This window comes from Octodon degus, unplaced genomic scaffold, assembly GCF_000260255.1.
Source record: "Octodon degus isolate 3935 unplaced genomic scaffold, OctDeg1.0 scaffold00015, whole genome shotgun sequence".
Lineage (NCBI taxonomy): Eukaryota > Metazoa > Chordata > Mammalia > Rodentia > Octodontidae > Octodon > Octodon degus.
Genome location: NW_004524591.1, coordinates 25313137 through 25331357, shown reverse-complemented (window position 1 = coordinate 25331357; position 18221 = coordinate 25313137).

Sequence of the window (18221 nt, the reverse complement as noted above, 5' to 3'; positions counted from 1 at the left end):
CTGCATGAGCTGAGACGTTGGTCTTTTTCTGGTGAGTCCTGGACCTAAAACACTAAAACTTCCTTTCTCCTTGGGTCGCAGGGCTGCTAGGCTCTGGACTGGAGCCAGACATACCTCAGCTGGGGCCCCAGTTTGCCAACTGGGATTTTGGCAGTTCTGTCTCCGCAGTCCCATGAGCCGACTCCTTAAAATCGCTCTGCTTCTCCAGAGAACACTGCCTAATACAAGGGCTAGCAGGGCACTGCTCCTATTGAAAGTAGCCAGCAGCATCACCCTATTGATAGAAGCCCAGCATGGCTGTTCAGCACAAGCTTGTCATTGAGTCTTTTAAAATATATTAATAATACTAATAGGAGTCAAGCATGCTCTTGCATTTCAAACACACCACTTGTTTTAAATTCTCATCGCTGGGTTTAACGGCTGTTCATTCTGTCAGGAGCATTCCGAAGCAAGCCCAGGCCCCCAGAGCAATTTGATGTCCTGGAGAGATCTTCCGTAACACAGGCCTAGCACGCAAAGACTCTAGTATGCTGTTACTTAACATTTGGTGTGAACCTGTGGACAACTCTGAGCCTGGAATTTCTTCCAAGGCTTAAATTTTGCTCTGAGAGGTCTGGTAAATGTTACATTGAACTCCATAATACGTGGGATTGCTTCAATATAAGAAAATAATTTGTTAGCAAAATTGCCTAATTTTCCTTGAACATTTCTAAGTAAAATTCTTACTTAAAACAGATAATCCTTAATTATCCCTAGGGTCCTAACTATCTCTAAAATAACAGCTTTCTGAGCCTCCTGCTGGGGTGTGTTGTTAGGAGCGCTGGGAATGTCTATGTGATTTGGCCTAGGCTGGGGTCATGTGGGACAATCGTAAATATTTGGTGACTTAATCAGGTGGTAGAGTGCAATGCTTTTAAAACAATATTTTCTGTGTGGAAATAAGTTGTGTCTTAGCCAATTTCCTCACTGCACAGACAAAATACTTAACACCTGTAATATAAAGGAGAGGCTTATCTTGGCTCACATTTCTAGAACGTTCAGTTCTCGCATAGTCTGCCAGCTCCAGGAAGAGGAGAGTAAAGGAAGGAGCCAGGAAGGGAGATATAAGCCCTTATGGTTCATATCCACTGTGACCTGCCTTTTCCAATAGAGCCTACTTCTTAACAGCAAGCTGACTATGACACCCATAATCCACTCCAATTTCAAACTCAGGAGGCTTTAGAGGTCATTTTAGATATAATCTAGAATAGTTGCTCATCTTGGGAATGTGTTAGTTAATTTCTTAGTTATGACTCAGGTAATGCAATCTTGTCTGTTTTAAAAAGAATAGAAAATGACTGAACAGATATTAGGTAACTCACAGAACTGCTACTATCAGTGACTCATTTACCTCAGTGACACTCCTGGCCCTAGTCCTGGCCTCTGTCTCTACTACTGCAACCTAAAGTCTTCTCATCCTTGCTTCTTTGTATCACTGGCTCTGACTGAAAGCCAGGGAAGATGCACCTAACTGACCAAACATAAGCCCCATGATCCTGACTATGCTGGTCACTTTCACTTTTCTTCCTGACCCATCATTGCTCCACCCTTCCCTAGCTTTCTCATGCCCCAGGGTGATTCTCAGGGACTGTTCTACCCAGCCTCCCTTGCCTTTAGCTTCTAATTTGTTAGGCCAGTTGGAGGCACCAATAGGAGACCAGAGTGAGAGGAAAGAAAAGTCAGCACATTTCCACTTGGATTCACACCCTCCCCATTTCAATATAGCAGTTCTGGTGGTAAGTGCATGCTGCAAGACTTCAGCTCCCCAAGGATGACCCTCTTCCAGGGATCCAAGCTCACACTAAAGTAACATTCCTTCCTCACTCACTCCTTCAAGTTTGGGTGTGCAAACAGCTTCCTACTATTGTTATTCTCTGAATGCCCCAGCAGGCTTCACTAGTTCACGTAACCTGCCCACATCTCTATAGATAGTCTCTTTATTAACTCTTTTCAGAATCCCATCTGGGTGTGCCTTCTGTTTTCCACAGGGATCCTGACTAAGTCAATACCCCAACTGCAAAGGAAGCTAGGAAAGTAAGTATTTGGCATTTCAGCTTCTAGGTGGGGGGCAGGCTTTGCTTCCCAGAAAAGCCAATAGGGCGGGAGATTTCTTAAAAGCCAAGGAAGACAAAGATATACATTAATACCATTTCCACTCAGCACTGCACTGGAAGTCCGTGCTACTTCAATAAGACAAGAGAGAGAAGTAAATGACCTAAACCTTTGAGAGGAACAGATAGATCCCTCTTTATTCAGAAATGTCATGATCATAGGCATAGATAATGCAAAAGAAATGATAAACTATTAAAATTAGTAACTGGATTTAGCAAGTATCTTGTAGGCCAGCTTGATATAAACAATGCCAATTTTATTTATAGGTAAGAATCAGAAATGGACAATATAACTTCCTTTTTTGTTATTTTAATATTATTGAGAAACAAATACCAATGAGATAGTTTCAAAACAGGTTACTAGGACAACAATCAATACATTGCATATTGTTGTCTTTGTAGTAGTTATTCATAGTACAAGATGCACACATGATATCCTGTAAAAAGACTATTAATGCAAATCTTTCTTTTCATTGAATCAAGAGAAAGTAGCTGCATATCCACCCTAACTCTTTTGTATATACAGATACAAAATGATCCTTTATTTATATTCCCTTTATTCATTTAGTTTTGTCAGCGATGGGTATTCCATTGCATTTAAATATTGTAGGTGCATAAATTCAGCAAATTAATCCAACATAGTCCACTGGTCCATAATAGTAATGGGTTATCAATAGGACTAGCAATGTCATAAGTTGTTGACTTGAGCCTTTCACAGCTCAGCATATTAATATGGCTTTACTTTTTATGCCTCATTTTTATACTTTTCTGCTGGATGGTTAAGACCAAAATTAAGCAAGACCTATATAACAAGAAATGTAACTCTTGTCTCTGCCAGGGTCAGTCAAATCTCCTCAGGATTTACTCTGAAACCCTGTACCGCAGTTTGTAGGTCCTTTGTCAGTGTCAGCCACATGGATGAGTCACGGCCATTACTTCACCAATTTTTTCTCTGTGAAAGCCTGAGAGAATGTTTTTTCTCTAGGTGACTCTCCTTAAGTGCATTGTACATCATCAGTCCTTTTTCTAGGTGGCCCCATAATCTCCTTGATCAGAAAATTTGGAACACCACTGAGTTACAGGATTTTACAGTACAAGTTCTCTTATGTCCTGAGTCCTCACTGACCTTGAATGGTTAGGGCCAAAATGTTGGCTGTCCTTTCAGCCCTTCTTTTTCTCTAATTTTTTGTCTGCAAACTTAAGTTGGTAACCCTCCAGAAGAGAAGTATAATGATATTATTACCCTATAACATAGGCAGTTGAGCTTAACCTCACTATGTGTCTGAATATCAAACATCTTAGAAGATGAAACAGGCATTTTCCATCAAGTATGGAAATGTTAAACTTCAAATCCCTACAGAATGTGAAGAAAAATAAACAAAAAATTTTAAAAAATAGGAATAAACAATTATATATTTTTACACAGAAATTTAGAAATCTAACCATATATAGCATTGTAACAGGACATGGACAATAAAATTTTCTTTTTTTTATTTTTATTTTATTTTATTTTTTATTTTTATTTATTTGAGAGAGAGAGAGAGAGAGAGAGAGAGAGAGAGAGGTGTGTGTGTGTGTGTGTGTGTGTGTGTGGCCAGCTCAGCCCACCAGGGGGCGGGGCTGGCTGGCATGTGGTGCTGGGGGATTGAACTGCGGTCCCTGATGCCTTGCCAAGCTTGTTCTAAGTAGGTGCTTTAGACCACTGAGCCATCTCTCCAGCCCTAAAATTTTCTAAAAATACTTTTTTATGGGAAATATAAGTTATTGTTGTTATTATGGAAAATACTGTAGAGTTTCCTCAAAAGAATTTAAAGTAGAATGACTTCATGCTTTGAGATTCTATTTCTGGTTAGTTGGAAGATTTGTAAATAGCTTCTAAAAGAGATACTTGCCCACTCATTCTCACTGTACTAGATTCTCAACAGTCGTGAGGTGGAAGCAAACTGAAGGAAGAAAATTAAAGGTGAACAAATGAAGAAAGATGTAGCTGTACAATACAATGACGTGTTTAGTCTTGAAAAAGAAGGAAATCCTGTTGTATATTACCATGTACATGAACCTGAAGGATTATACTAGTATTTTTTCAGAACCAGGGATTGAAATCAGGCCCTTGTGCTTGCCAGGCAAGTGCTTATTCTATTGAGCCATCTCCTCGGCCCCCTGAAGGATTACACTAAATGAAGTGGTTCAGTTACAAAAAACCTACATAAGTCTCCATATATTGAGTATGTAAAGCAGTGAATTTCATAGAACCAAAAAGTAGAAAGTGGCTACCAATAGCAAGGCAAGCCAGAAATGAAGTTATCGTGCAATGGTTATAGAGTTTTAGTTTTATGACATGAAAAAGTTGGACAGACCCATTGTGCTGCAATATGCATATATACATAAACTCTACTGTACTGTATATTTAAGCTGTCTAAGATGTTCAGTTTTATGTTTTCTGCCAAAAGAAAACATTCTACTTACAGTAGCATCAAAAGTAACAAATGGCTAGGAATAAATCCTATAAATAAAAAAACAAGGCTTTTTATTGCAAACTTAAAAAACTATTGAAAGATTTGTGAGGCTCCCTATACAGCTTGGTAATGAAGACAGAATTGGTGTAAGAGGTGACAAATAAACCGTTCAACAAGACAGGATAGGGAATGTAGAAATAGATCCACACATGAATGTCACAAGATGCACAATAAAATCATAGTGTCATTCAGTAAAGATGGTCTTCTCAGTGTACTTCAGCACAGTCCTGCAGCAATCGGTGTCCATATGGAGGAAAAATGAGCTTTGTCCTACGTATCACAACACACAAGAAACAATAATTTCAGGAAGGCCAGAGTTGCATATGAAAGATAAAAACAGAAAAATTTCTAGAAAAGAACAGAGAGCACATCTTCGTGATCCTGGAGGGATGCAAACTTTTCCTAAGTATTAAACAAAAATATAAGGCATAAAAGAACACAGTGACATGTTGGATTGCATTAAAAGGAGAGGTTTTTTAAGGGCCATCCTTATAGCTCAGCAGACTAAAGCCCCTGCTTAGGTAAAGCTCAGAGGCCAGGGTTTGATCCCTGGTGTGCCGCGCTGGTCCTGCCCCATGGGTGTGCTGAGAGGGCAATTCAGACTGGGCATGGTGGTGCACACCTGTAATCCCAGCACTCAGGAGGTTGAGACAGGAGGAACACTGCAAGTTTGAGACCAATCTGGGGCAACAAAAGGGAGAACAAGGCTGGCCCAAGCTGTATACCAAGATCCTGTCTCAAAAAATAAAAAAGTAAGTAAATGGTCAAGGCATAGAAGGTATTAATGATACATTTGATAAGGAATGCAATGTTTTTGAAGGATGAAAGAATTAAACAAGGTATTTTACAAAAGAGGTTATCCAGATGGAGGATATCATATGAATAGGTTCTAAATGCATGTAAGTGAAAACCAAAATGAGATAGCATTATGCATCCACAAGAATGGCAAACAGGAAAAGATGGATGAAACCAAATGTTACAAAGATGGAAGCAACCAGAACCCACATATGCTGCTGATGGGGATGAAAATTTGTTCAATCGCTTTGGAAAACTACTTGTCAGCATCTGCTTGAAAAGCTCAGCACATGTCTACTCTATGATTGAGTGATTTCCTTATCAGGCATTTACCCAAAGGAAGTGAAAGGTAGGAATGTTCATAGCAGAAATGGAGTACAACTAGGCAATCAGAAAGAACCCAGAGACACCAGGACATACCGGAAGAGCTGCAGACATTATGCAAGGGGAAAGAAAATAAAAGTAGAGTGCACACCAGCCTTATTTGCATGATACATGGAAGACTACCTTACAGGGACAGAAATCAGAACAGTAGTCATCTTGGGAGGTGGTAGCAGGAAGCTGGGATTTACTGGGAGGGGGTATGGGAAGTTTGGGAGTTATTAGGTATATTCCCTATGTTGAATACATGGGATACATGTGTAAAACCTAGAGCTATACTGTTGTTCTTTGTTATCCAAGGATGGTTGCTTCTCAGAGTCCCTTCAAGCCCCAGAATCTGTGGCTGCTCAAGTCCTCAAGTTTCTCCAATAAAATGGCACAGTATTTGCATAAAACTGATGCACATCCTTCTGTGTACTTTGAATCATCTCTGGATTAATTGTAATACCTAATACAGTATAAACACTATGCAACTGGTTGTTATACTAGATTGCTTTAGGTGTAATGACAAAACCAAGTCACTACACATTTTTTGAAAATTTTTCAAATATTTTTGTTTTTTAATTAATTTTATTGAGAAACAAGTAGCAATGAGACAGTTTCAAAACCGATTAGTAGGACAGCTTCAATAATTAATACATTGCATATAGTTCTCTTTGTAGTGGTTATTCATAGTACAAGGTGCAGACATGATATCCCATCTAAGATATTTGATATTCAGACAGATAGTGAGGTTCAGCTCAACTTCCTATGTTATAGGGTAATAATATCATTAAGCTTCTCTTCTGGAGGATTAACAATTTAAGTTTGCAGACCAAAAATTAGAGAAAAAGAAGGACTGCAAAGACAGCCAACATTTTGGCCCTAACCATTCAAGGTCAGTGAGGACTCAGGTCATAGGAGAACCTGTAATGTAACATCATGTAACTCAGTTGTGTTCTAAATTTTCTGATCAAGGTGATTATGGGGTCACAGAGGAAAGTGATCAATGATGTAGAGTGTGTCTAAGGAGAGTCACATGGAGAGAAAATATTCTCTCAGGCTTTTACAGAGAGAAAATTGGTCAAGCAATGGCCATGACTCATCCACGTGGCTGACACTGACAAAGGACCTACAAACTGTGGTACAGGGTTTCAGGGTAAATCCTGAGGGGATTTGACTGACCTTGGCAGATACAAAAGTTACAGTTCTTGTTATATAGGTCTTGCTTTATCTTAGTTATAACCGTCCAACAGAAAAGTATAAAAATGAGGCATAAAAAGTAAAGCCATACCAAATATTTCACAGTCAGTTGAATCCACAGATGAAGAGGAATCCATGACTATTCCAAAGGTGACTGTATAAGAGGAATGAAGGGACTTTCTGGGGTGATGGATGCATTCCATATCTCCATCTATGTCCCCATTGGGGACATGAGTTAAGTCTCTCAGAGCTGCTTCTTGATATGTATGCACTTTAGTGTACAAAAAGTACACCTTGATTTCATAATACAGGAAAGGCCTCATAGATTAGATAGGAAATAAATAATGAATACTGTGTTATGCAGACAGTAATTTTTAGAGAAAGGGGTGTGGTTATTTGGCCAACTGTAGGGCAGTGCCAATTCCATGAAATGCACACTGGGTGACCCGAGGCCTGTGCAATCAGAACATGTGTTGACTTCTGCCTCTTGGGGAGCACTTCCAGCAATGGCAAGGACCCTACCTAATACAGGGTCAAGCGAAGGGTAGCCCTTTCCTTGGGTTATCAGAGGCATCCAGAGAGGGCCCATCCTCCACCCGAATGCATGTCTGGGGACAGACCCAAGCCTTATGCAGCAAGGTTAGCATGCTCAGCCAGGGATGTGTCTCGGTGAAGAATTAATAATGCTCAGGTCACCTTCTTGGGGCTCCAGGCCAGAGCTCTTCTGAGTAGTGTGTGGGCAAAAGCTGTCTGTACACTGCAACTGATCTAAGATGCCACAGAACAAAAACTGAGGGTCAGCACCTGAGAAACTCTCATCACCATTGAAGGAGTACTCTGATTATGTTTATTGAATTTACTCTTATAAAATGAGGGCTTGTATGTTGCACATGGCTTTTTAATCTATTTCATTCCTAATTTGTTTTCACTGTATGTTATGAAAACATTGGACTATGATGAATTGGAAATTTTTTAAGAGAGACTGGTTCTTTATCCCTGCTGTCTTCAAGAGTATCATCTGAGGCCAGGCAAAGGGTGTGTCTTAGAAGAACATATGGATGAGCTCAGGTTGGGTCTCTGATAAGTCAGGGGCTGCTGCTGCCTGCACTTGGCAATTTTTAGAGACATTGAGCAAAACAGCTTAATTGTAGTTTCCATAGTTACCAGCCACCACTGACGAACATGAGCAGATCTTAAAGGGAAAAGCCAAGCACAGGCAAAGTCAGAAAGATGGAGAAGGAGAAAGGGAGGACACTGGGCTTTTGGTGTGGCCTGGGAGGGAGCAGGTGGCTGCTGGCCCATGTAACTGGGGTCATCCACTTTTGTCTTCAGCACATCACTACAGTGATGATGGTGATTCATCACTATGGCAGCTTCCCATGAGGACACGGAATCAGGCTGGCAAGAGGGCTGCTAGCACAGTTGGCCGGATGGAACCCATTCATGAGGCCCCTCTCTGGTGCTGCCCTAGGACCATACTTAAGAATTTCATCCTCTTTCCTCCATTCATTTAATCCATATACTGTAGCCTCTATCTAAAGTAAAGTTGGCAGTAAGAGAAAGATGGCAAGAAGTTCTCTGTATCAATCTCACTGCCTACCATGCTGTAACTTGGGGCTAGGTATGCCCCAGGCAAACCTGCTTCCATCATCCCTCGGGATCCATACTGTGGACCTCCAGGTGCCTCATGCAATCATCCATTCACTCTCTTCTTCCTTCGTCCTTCATTTAACAAACATTCCTGGTTGGGTCCAGGTAACACAACACAGCTCAACCAGACAAAGTCCCTGCCTTCATGGAACTTACCTTCCAATGAGGGAGACAGATTATAAAAATGTAAGTGTAAAGCATACCAGGAACATTGTATTTGTTCCACTGACTGCAGTGTGGAGTATTGGACCAAGAAGGGCTATGGCAAGGGTAAACATATACACTCACAGCCTCTAGTTTTTGAAGGGATACAAAAGGCAGAAATAGGGCCACACTGGGACTGGCAGTGTGTCTTTTCACAGACTCCAAAGAACACCACAGAAATGTGGGTCCAACAAAGACTTGTGGGTTGAATGGCATGGAGCCTTAGGATAAAGTTATGTCTTTACCCTGTCCACACACTCAGGCCCCTGAGTCCCTAGAAAGGACCTTCGCAACTACTCAGTGTCAGCCGTGACTGGGGTTTCCACACAGCATCCCAGGGTAGATATCATCCTCTTCGCACAAAGTACAGTGGGTGGGGTTGGTAATCATACTCCAGGGCCAGCCTGGACTTGGCCACTAGAAGACGCTGTGGCTGCTCTTTAGCTCTGAAGGAAGAAACTGGAAGCCAAGAGAAAGAGTGATGTTGCTTTATGAAAATATTTGGATTATGTGAAATGAAAAGCAGTCCTGTCTCAGAATTATAGGCTTGTAAATCACTCTGAGGAGAGGAGGGGCCAGGGGAATGGGGAGACCTGGGACCTGAGTTTACAGTCTCTCCAGAAGCCCTTGATGGAATTATAGCCTCATAACTCACTTGGGCCTGCTCTTTCCTCCAGCCTGCTCCAGTTCACATTTAGAGACCCCCTGGAAGGCCAATCTGGGTGCCAGAAAAGAGAGACCTCGGGTGTTGGAGGCCTTGGGCAGAGCTGTCAGGCTCCAGAGGGTGGAGCAGGGAAAATGGTAAGAGGATTGTTGGGATCTGGGTGCTGGCAGCTGGGCCTCAGTATCAGGGATTCTGTGGAGTTGTGTCAGAAAGAGCTCTAGGAAACTGAGGCTGAAGGGGAAAGCTGGACTACAGGCCCAAAGACCAGATGGAGGGGTTCTGTGGGGTTCATGGAGTTCCACAGGAGCATCCACGTTCCACAGAGTGTTATCGAATTACTTGGAAAGGACTCTGTGCATCTCTTGGACCCCTCTCTCTGGCAGGGGAGTGACATAAGGCTGCCTTTCTTCCTCTCTGTTGGGACTATGTCTCCAGTTGGATGTTCTACACAATGACAAGCACCAGCTTCTCTCAGTGCCTCAGAGGATCTCAACCTGAGAGTAGATGGCTTCCTGAGGGAGTTGGCACTGCCCTTTCTTCCACTTGGGGAGATGTGCTTCAGGAAGGAGAAGGGGGCTGCCCACCTTCCCTTGACTCAAGCTGGGGCCTCTGTCATGTCCAGGATAACTGAAATGTCCTAGAAAGTAGTTTTGCAATGATAGATCAGTGAAACATTGATGAAAATAAGTATCCTTCCTGAGACACCCTTCCTCTCTGGCAGGCACTGTACATGTAGTTGTACTTCATTCTCACAACTTTCTTACAGATTATTTACATTTCACAGATGAGCAGAGTGAGATATGAGATTTGAATACATCTGTATTTATTTATGTAACCTAGTTCAGGTTATACATGTAGAGCTAAGCATGGTATTTGAGACTTGAACCTAGAACCTTCTCTAGAAAGGCTGCGTTCCACCTTTGGAAGCCTACATTGTGTTTCATCCCTGGATCATCTGACTACATCCCCTCAACTTTTGTTGTTTGGTCTTGAAGTTACAGCCCCATGTCCACCCTTGACTGTGTTCTTTGAAATGTTCTTTGCATTTCCAATAGGGTGGTGATAAGCCTTCCATTAGAGTGAGAGAAAAACTGAGACTGGTTTAGTGTTTTGTTTGGTTTGTACAGAGCATTATTAAGAGTAAAGTCTGTGAAGTCTGAGAAAACCCAGGATCCTATCCCGGCTCTGTCACACTGTCACTTGCCTTCTGTAGAGCTGAAGTTGTCATTGCTTTGAGCAATGGTATACTTGCCGATAAAATGGTAACTACCGCTTGCAGCTGAGTCATGAGAACTGAATGCTGTAATATGTGTGAGACATCCATGCATATATGTATTTATTTACATTAAGAAATTGTCCCTTTGAGGGCATTTTTGGTCATGTAAAATGGTGACCCTGGGTCACAGGGCACTGGAAATCAAGTGTATACAGTTCAACCTAACACTGGTATTTTGGGTTTTTTTCATTTTAATGAGAAAAAAAGATAAAATAACAATGAAACAGTTTCATAACAGGTTAGTGGGATGGTTCCAACAATTAATAAATTGCATATTGTTGTCTTTGTAGTAGCTATTCAGAGGACAAGATGCAAACATGATATCATTTTTAAACAATATTAGTACAAACTTTTATTTTCAATGGGCATTTTCTTTATATCCACAAAATATCTTTACATAAGGAACCAAGTTTTTATTTGGGAGGATAGTATAATTTACAAATGATACTTGCCTCTATCATGGTTTCATTAAGTGACCTACAGTGGTCTTCCGGCCCAATGCAAAGGAGAAAACAGTGAGTACTTACTTTATTATAATGCATCCAGTATTGAGTTCAGAATCAAAGAAATAGAAGACCCAAGTTTTAGGACTCTGAGTTGAGGCAATAGGAAATAAAAGGGTAAAATTATTAGCAGATAAAATGACCATGTACATACCAGGATGGATTCTGTTAAAATAAAGTACCAAGTGGTGTCTAATTGTGTGGTGAAAAAGAGAAACTCATAAAGGGCTGGGGAAGGTTAAAGAGCAACAAGTCCCTTTCTAGAAGTTTCTGTGAAGTTCATGAGCCACAGAACAAATGGGTTCATCCAGCTGTCACTGACTTCCAGGACTCAGTGTCACTTGGATGTTCCTTATCTCTCACAGATGTCAGTACTTTCCAGATGGAATAAAACTTGGTTCATTGTAAAGGCACAAATGAGGAGAAAAGGCAGTGGCTGGGGATGGTAATGGAAGTGATGGAGAAAACGAGAGATAGAAGAAAATTGGAGGTTCATACCAAAAATATTATTTAAATGGCTTTAATCTTGCTTTTATATAACTAATTAAGGGCTTTAGAGGATTATATATTGTGTTACACACTTCCCTTGATCCTCATTCCTTACCCCTTTGACCTGCCTTTCTATGTCAACTGTTGCTACAGCAACTGGGTGACATGCACGTGGAACCTGAAGGTGCCTGATCTGGGGACCCTGCATCTCCCTTGCCTTCTGCTCCAGGATTCCTCAGCTGCTACAAGCTTCCAATGTACTTCCAGTGTACTGCTTATTTAGATGCAGGAGTGAAGGAGCACATAAAGGGCCCACTGGGAAAGGGCAATGGGGTGGGGAACCAGTAGGGACACTCCAAGGGGCACTGCATGGTTTCTCGATGCTTATGGGAGTCGAATCCCATTACATCCAGGGAGACAGCTTGGATATCCACCTTGGACTGACCCAACCTCACGTCCCTAATGGCCACGCTGGTTCCTTAGGACTACATTTGAAAATAATCTTCCCACTCACAAGCCCTTGTCTCAGGCTCAGCTTTTGTGTACTTTATTAAGAAGCCATGTTCTGGGTACATTTCAAATGCAGGATTGAGCAGCTGAGAAATTCCTGAACCTGCTTTACTTCATGTAAAACACATTTTTAAGAAAGGTACTAGTATATGCTGGGTGTAATTCTGTGGCCTAGCAGTAGAGAGACAATATGGTGGGGCTCTTTCTGGGAGAGCATGTCCTCCAGAATAGCAGCCACCAGCCAGGGAAGACTTGAGACATCAGGACCTGTGTGAGGGCTTTGCAATGCTTAGCTCATTCAGTCCTCACAACTCTATGAGCACAGATGAGAAAGCCAAGGTTTTAGAGATGGTTAGGACCTTGCTGAGGGGAAGGGCAAGGTTCAGACCAGGTCAGGAGGTGGCTCAGGGATGGAAGTCCTACCTGTCGGCATAGACAACAGGGCTGCGGCCAGAGCAGCCACAGTACTCTCCTGGTCTGTGTTGTTTGGGGGAAATTCACAAAGCAGAAGGAAAACAGAAGTAGGAGAATGATTGAGGACTGAGGGCCCTGTGGAGGCGAAGGCGGTTCAGTCCATCTGAGATCCTTTTGGCTGAGGAAACAAGATGCTTTGTAAGGTAGTGGATGTGTTCCTAGTGATTGGGGCTGAACCCACATCCCCATGATCTACTGACAGAGTTGGGGGAGGCTTAACTGGAATTACTGAGGAATTTGGAAGATGAGGGAGTGGCAGCCTTGGTGTGGAGTGTAGTGTAGAACAGGGTTAAGAAGAAACGTGTGTGTGTGTGTGTGTGCGTGCGTGCGTGCGTGCGTGTGTGTGTTGGGAGGCTGATGGAAAAAAGTTTCTCTTTTTTTGATGTTCTGTACCTCAGAAGGATCATTAGGTCTTCACTACAGTCTGCCAGCATCTTTCTAGGCATCATAAAAAGCTGTCATGTAGATCTCCCAAAGGTGGCTGCTGTGTTAAGCCAGGACTGAGGATGAGAACATGGTTTTTTATGCATGAAGTTGAGTTCTGTGCTTTCCTGACCATCAATCAAAATCAAAGTATACAAAACTCTTGCTTCCAATACTTACTGTAACCTCCACATTCTGCTTTCCCACTCTAGAAAGATTTATTCCTTTCTTCTTTTTCTCACTTGTCTTTAATTTCCTCCTTCCTCCCCAATCTGGCTCCAAACCAGCTCAGGAAAATTAAGAGCTTCAGAAATTGATTTAAATTGCATGTAAACAGTCAATGTTATCTTTTAAAAAAGATGTAGCTCAAAGGAATTCTCTGTATGTAAAAGGTGAGATTTTATATATCAGTTATATTCGTCAGGTCAAGGCTGTTGGCCCCTGCGGCAGTCAGGGTCATGCGCACTATGATGCAGTAACCAACTCCCCGTACGTCTGAGTGCCTTAAAACAACAGAGTGATTTTTCACTCTACCTACATAACCATTAGGATCATTTGGGACTCCATTGCATGTCATCATTGTTTGTCCTCACTCTGTAGTCCAGGATGAGAGAGCATATTACTTTTTGGACCACTGCAGGTGACTTATATCACTACTGTTCATGTTGCACTAGCCCAGGGCAATTTTCTGGGCCAGCTGGACTTCATTGAGGTGGGAAACTTTAGTGTTCATTTGGGGAGGGAAAGCAGATATTGCTGAACAATTGACACAGCTACCAGATGTCCCTCCGCATGGCTCCAACCTGCGTCTGTACCTTCAGATTTAACAGGAGCTCTCAGGCACCCTACAGCTCTGGTTCAGTGTTCAAGGAGAACATTTTGTTCAACAAAAAGTGGGGCAGGTTTAGAGGACAGGATTGGTACAGAGTGACCCACTCTGTGTTCATTCACTCTGTTCAGCTAGAAGCAGCTTTGTTAACCCAGTGAGTGATTTTTACTTCACTACTTACTCTTTCTACCTGTAAAAGAATGAAAAAAAGAACACTGACCAAAACTTCTTAAGGTGTTACTTTTCTTGCAATGAGTAAATAAAGCATCCATTCTAAATTTGTCATTGAGGCTCTAAGACAGATTTATCCTCGGTTTTACTGCATTATTTTTTGATTGATCAAATATTGCACATATGCATGACCCTCCAGAGCTTGCCATCTTTTTTGGCTTTTGTTGTCTAAATTGGGCTGACCCAGTCTCCTGGGCTATGCGGTACAGTTAGAATTGTCTCAGTTTCATGGCTAATGAAACAAAAGCCCAGGGAAGTGGTCTGCTCAAGGTCATAGTGGTTGCTTCTATAAAGGAGGAGAACATACAGACAAGGTCTCTGAGGACACGGTAGGAACTGGGCAGAGTGTAGAACTTAGGCTGAGCCTTCAGCAGGAGATTACTGTCCTCATGTATCTACATCTTTACTGAGAAAGGAAGGTCATTTCTTTCTGGTCACCGACTATACTTTTATTGTGGAGCTCGTCAGCTCTGGTGGACTTCAGCCTGTTCTGTTTGTCCTCAGTCTTGAAGCCTCCAGTTGGGTTTTCCCTCACGGTCCTCTCTCTCTGTTCTCATGTTTGTTCCCAAGGTGTTCCTGTGTCACTTGGTTTTACTATGTCTACTAGAGGCGGCTGGTTCTTGGGCTCACTGCTCTTCCTCTTCATTAGAGCTGGTGTATCCCACAAAGACTCTCTTCTAGAGGCAGAGCAGTGCCAAGGGACCATGCCAGGATGGGACCCCCACCGAGTTCCTTCCTGGCCCTTTCTTCATGGTAACTAGAGGCCCCATCTCCCGAGAACACTTTTACTTTAGCAGCAGTTGTGCTGATTGAAAGGTTGGAGGGACTTGAGGGTCAGGGTTGGGGGATAAGGAAGCAATAATTCACTTGAAGTTTTGTCGACATTTGAGTGTTCTGGATCTGCCTCATATCTATCTTTCATACCCTCTGCTTTCCTCCCTTCCTTCTCTTGTCTTTCCCTTTCCATATTCCTGTCCCTTCTTCATTTTCTTTCTTCTTTCCTGATTTCCTTCTTTCATCATTTTTACTCCCAATAATAAGAATTGTGTTTGCATGGGGTTAGCCTGTTCTACCTTCTTCTGCTAGCCTGAGGCTCAGAAGTGAATGGATTTGTCCAGGGTAGGCAGCTGAATGCATAAGAGAACAGCTGAATGTCCAGGTGCCTGGGCCAGGGCACCACAGATGATGCCACCCACACTGACCTCCCTTCTCCTGCTTCTCCCACCACCAAGCAGTGTGGACCACGGGCAGATGTGTGACGAAGGCAGCATGCAGTCTCTTTCCATACTCCCTACTTCCACTGCCACTCATTACCTCTAGGAGAAGTTGGGATCAAGATTTTCATGCCCATTAGAATATGGTGTGTGTGTGTGTGTGTGTGTGTGTGTGTATGTGTGTGTGTGTGTGTGTTATAAAGTCATTGACCCCAAGGTGCAGCCTGCCAAGAAGACTTAAAGCAGAAATAATTACTGCTGGGTTGTCTTCACAGCCATTTCCAGGGGCTGTTGGAGAGTGCAGAAGGACAGTGTTCAGGAGGACGCAATAGGCGAGAGGTCTCTGTGATTCTCCACAGCTTGAAGAGTCACAGTGGAGATGGCTTCCTTATCACCAAGAATAGAGCCTTAGGGAAACGGAGGCACCTCTGCTGGCGGAGTTGGACACATGTAGCTGGAGGGAGGAGGTGCCTTGTGTCTCTGCACAGTGAATTCCCACCTGCTTATGAGCAGTCTTCTCCCCTGTCCCCTTCTAGCCAGTCACATAAAGACCCCAAATCTCAAAGTGCATTTTTATTATTTTTTAATAAACTTTATTCTATATTACAAATAAGTTTTTTGTTCTGAACTGCAAAATAGGAATGCCTTATATTTACATACACAGGTATACAATTAATTATAACAAAGGTACAGAAGCTTGCCTTTACCAAGTTACAACTGGGCTCCAATTTAAATAGCATAGGTTTTCTTTTTAAAAACTTTGTTAAAATCTTTTTTAAATCTTATTAGGATACTCTTCTTTAAAAACCAAAACCAGAAGACCTTTATTTTTCACATAGGTCTCAACCAACTGTCTTTGAGGCTCATGTTTAACACTGTTGTCTAAAGGTATGTTTTGCTGTGTTTTAACAGGGTCAGTGTTCAAGGTGGGAGCTTTATTTTGGAACAGAAATGGGGTGGGGCAGGAAGGGGGTAACTGGAACAGAAATGATTTCTTCTACTTCCTTCAGTAGCCTCTTTCTGAGACTCAAAGACCTCTGCCAGTTCCTTAAAACACCCATGCACCCATTCCTGTATTTCCACTTCCCCTCTAGGATTTAGGGTTTCATTCTGGGTCATCTGACCAGGCTAGAACCCCTGCTGTCCCCCTACACCTCAACCCACTGAGCCATTGTCTGTTGCGGTACCTTGGAGTTGCTGGTTGCTATGGTAACTCGGGAGGACCCTGTTGGAAGAGAGAGGCTAGTCCCTACAAGACAGTGTAGGGAGGAAGGCAGCTGCATTCAATCCTTTTTTCCCACTTCAGGGTCTGGAAGCCTTGTTCTCACTCAGAGCAGCGAACATGGGACTAAGCCAGAACCTCGTGCCCGAGAACACCAAGTCTAGGCAGAGGGGGCTGGAGGGGAGGGTCATTCACCCCAAAACACAAAGCCATTAGTTTCCAAATGGAAACAAGATTCTTTGAGGTAAACTAGCTTTTCTGTTAAAGAATGAATGGTTTAATATCCCAGCGAGATGACAAGAGCATTCAGGAAAGGAGTGGGAAGGAGAGCAGATGAGGACACGCCGCCCATCTTCATTCTGTGCCCAGATGCTCACTGTCCTCTGCACGCGAAAGCGTTCATTTATCTTGTTTGCTAAAGTGGTCTTGGGTTTTGAAGTGGCTTTTGGGTTGCTGTTTAACTGTATCCTCTGTTTTGAATTTTACTCATAAGGGAGCCCTTCCAAAATGTGCTTGAGTTGAAGTTCAAAGATAATAACAAAAGAAATCAAAGGAAAATCAGCTGCATAGGCAGAGTCTATCTGATTTTCATTCTTGGGGAGGGAGAACTCAGTTCCCCCCGGACAGGGATTCTCTATAGGGACAGGGATTCTCTGCAATTTGAGGGAACTGATAAAATTGTGTAGGATTCAGTAACTTCAGGGGCACCTCAGAGAGTCAAGACTAGACACGAGCTCAAAGAGGGAGAAGAGACCAGATGAGACTCCCCAGCTAAGGACCTCTGGCACCCCTGGGCAACCTCACTACCTCTGCCAGCATGAACAGAAGGTTCTTTTTGTTCCTAAAGGATTTTGTTTTGCTTTGTTTAAATTTGCTTTCTATTAGTCATCAGTCTAATGAAGGAATTTAATTGGAACTCTAATGAGTATGTATTACTTTTATAACCAAAAATTCTATATATTTTAAAAACTTGGATATTTTCCCTAATAAAAAAGTTTTATTGGGAAAAATGATTTATAGTAAAGAAGTAAAGAAAAGAAAAAGTCTCTCTTCATATCTGAAACTCTTCTTGCAGTGATTACTTTCTGGACAGGAGGAATGGTCAGATACACAGGCTAGGGCTCTGCACTGCACCAGAGCACCATGGGACAAGAGGCTGATGGCGTCCTAGCCTCTGTGAGGAGTTGCCTCATCAGGGTCACTTGTGGGTGTCCCCTTGTGAGACAAAGCTGTAGTTTGCTCTGTGCAGAACAACTTTGGGTGGGGTGGTGGGAAGAGGAGGGAGAAGGACATCAGGACCACTTTGTCAAAAGAGCAGGGAGAGAGTCTTTGCAGCCAGACAGGAAGCATCCCCTGGCACATCTACCATGGGAAATCACCTGGATCCTTCCTTTATTAATAGGGTAGGTCACCCTTGGCCCTTGAGGCTCTCCTCATCTTCTCTGGAGTCACAGGTGTCCTTGCTTCCAGTGATTTAGACATTGTACCCACACCCAGGCTTCTTCCTT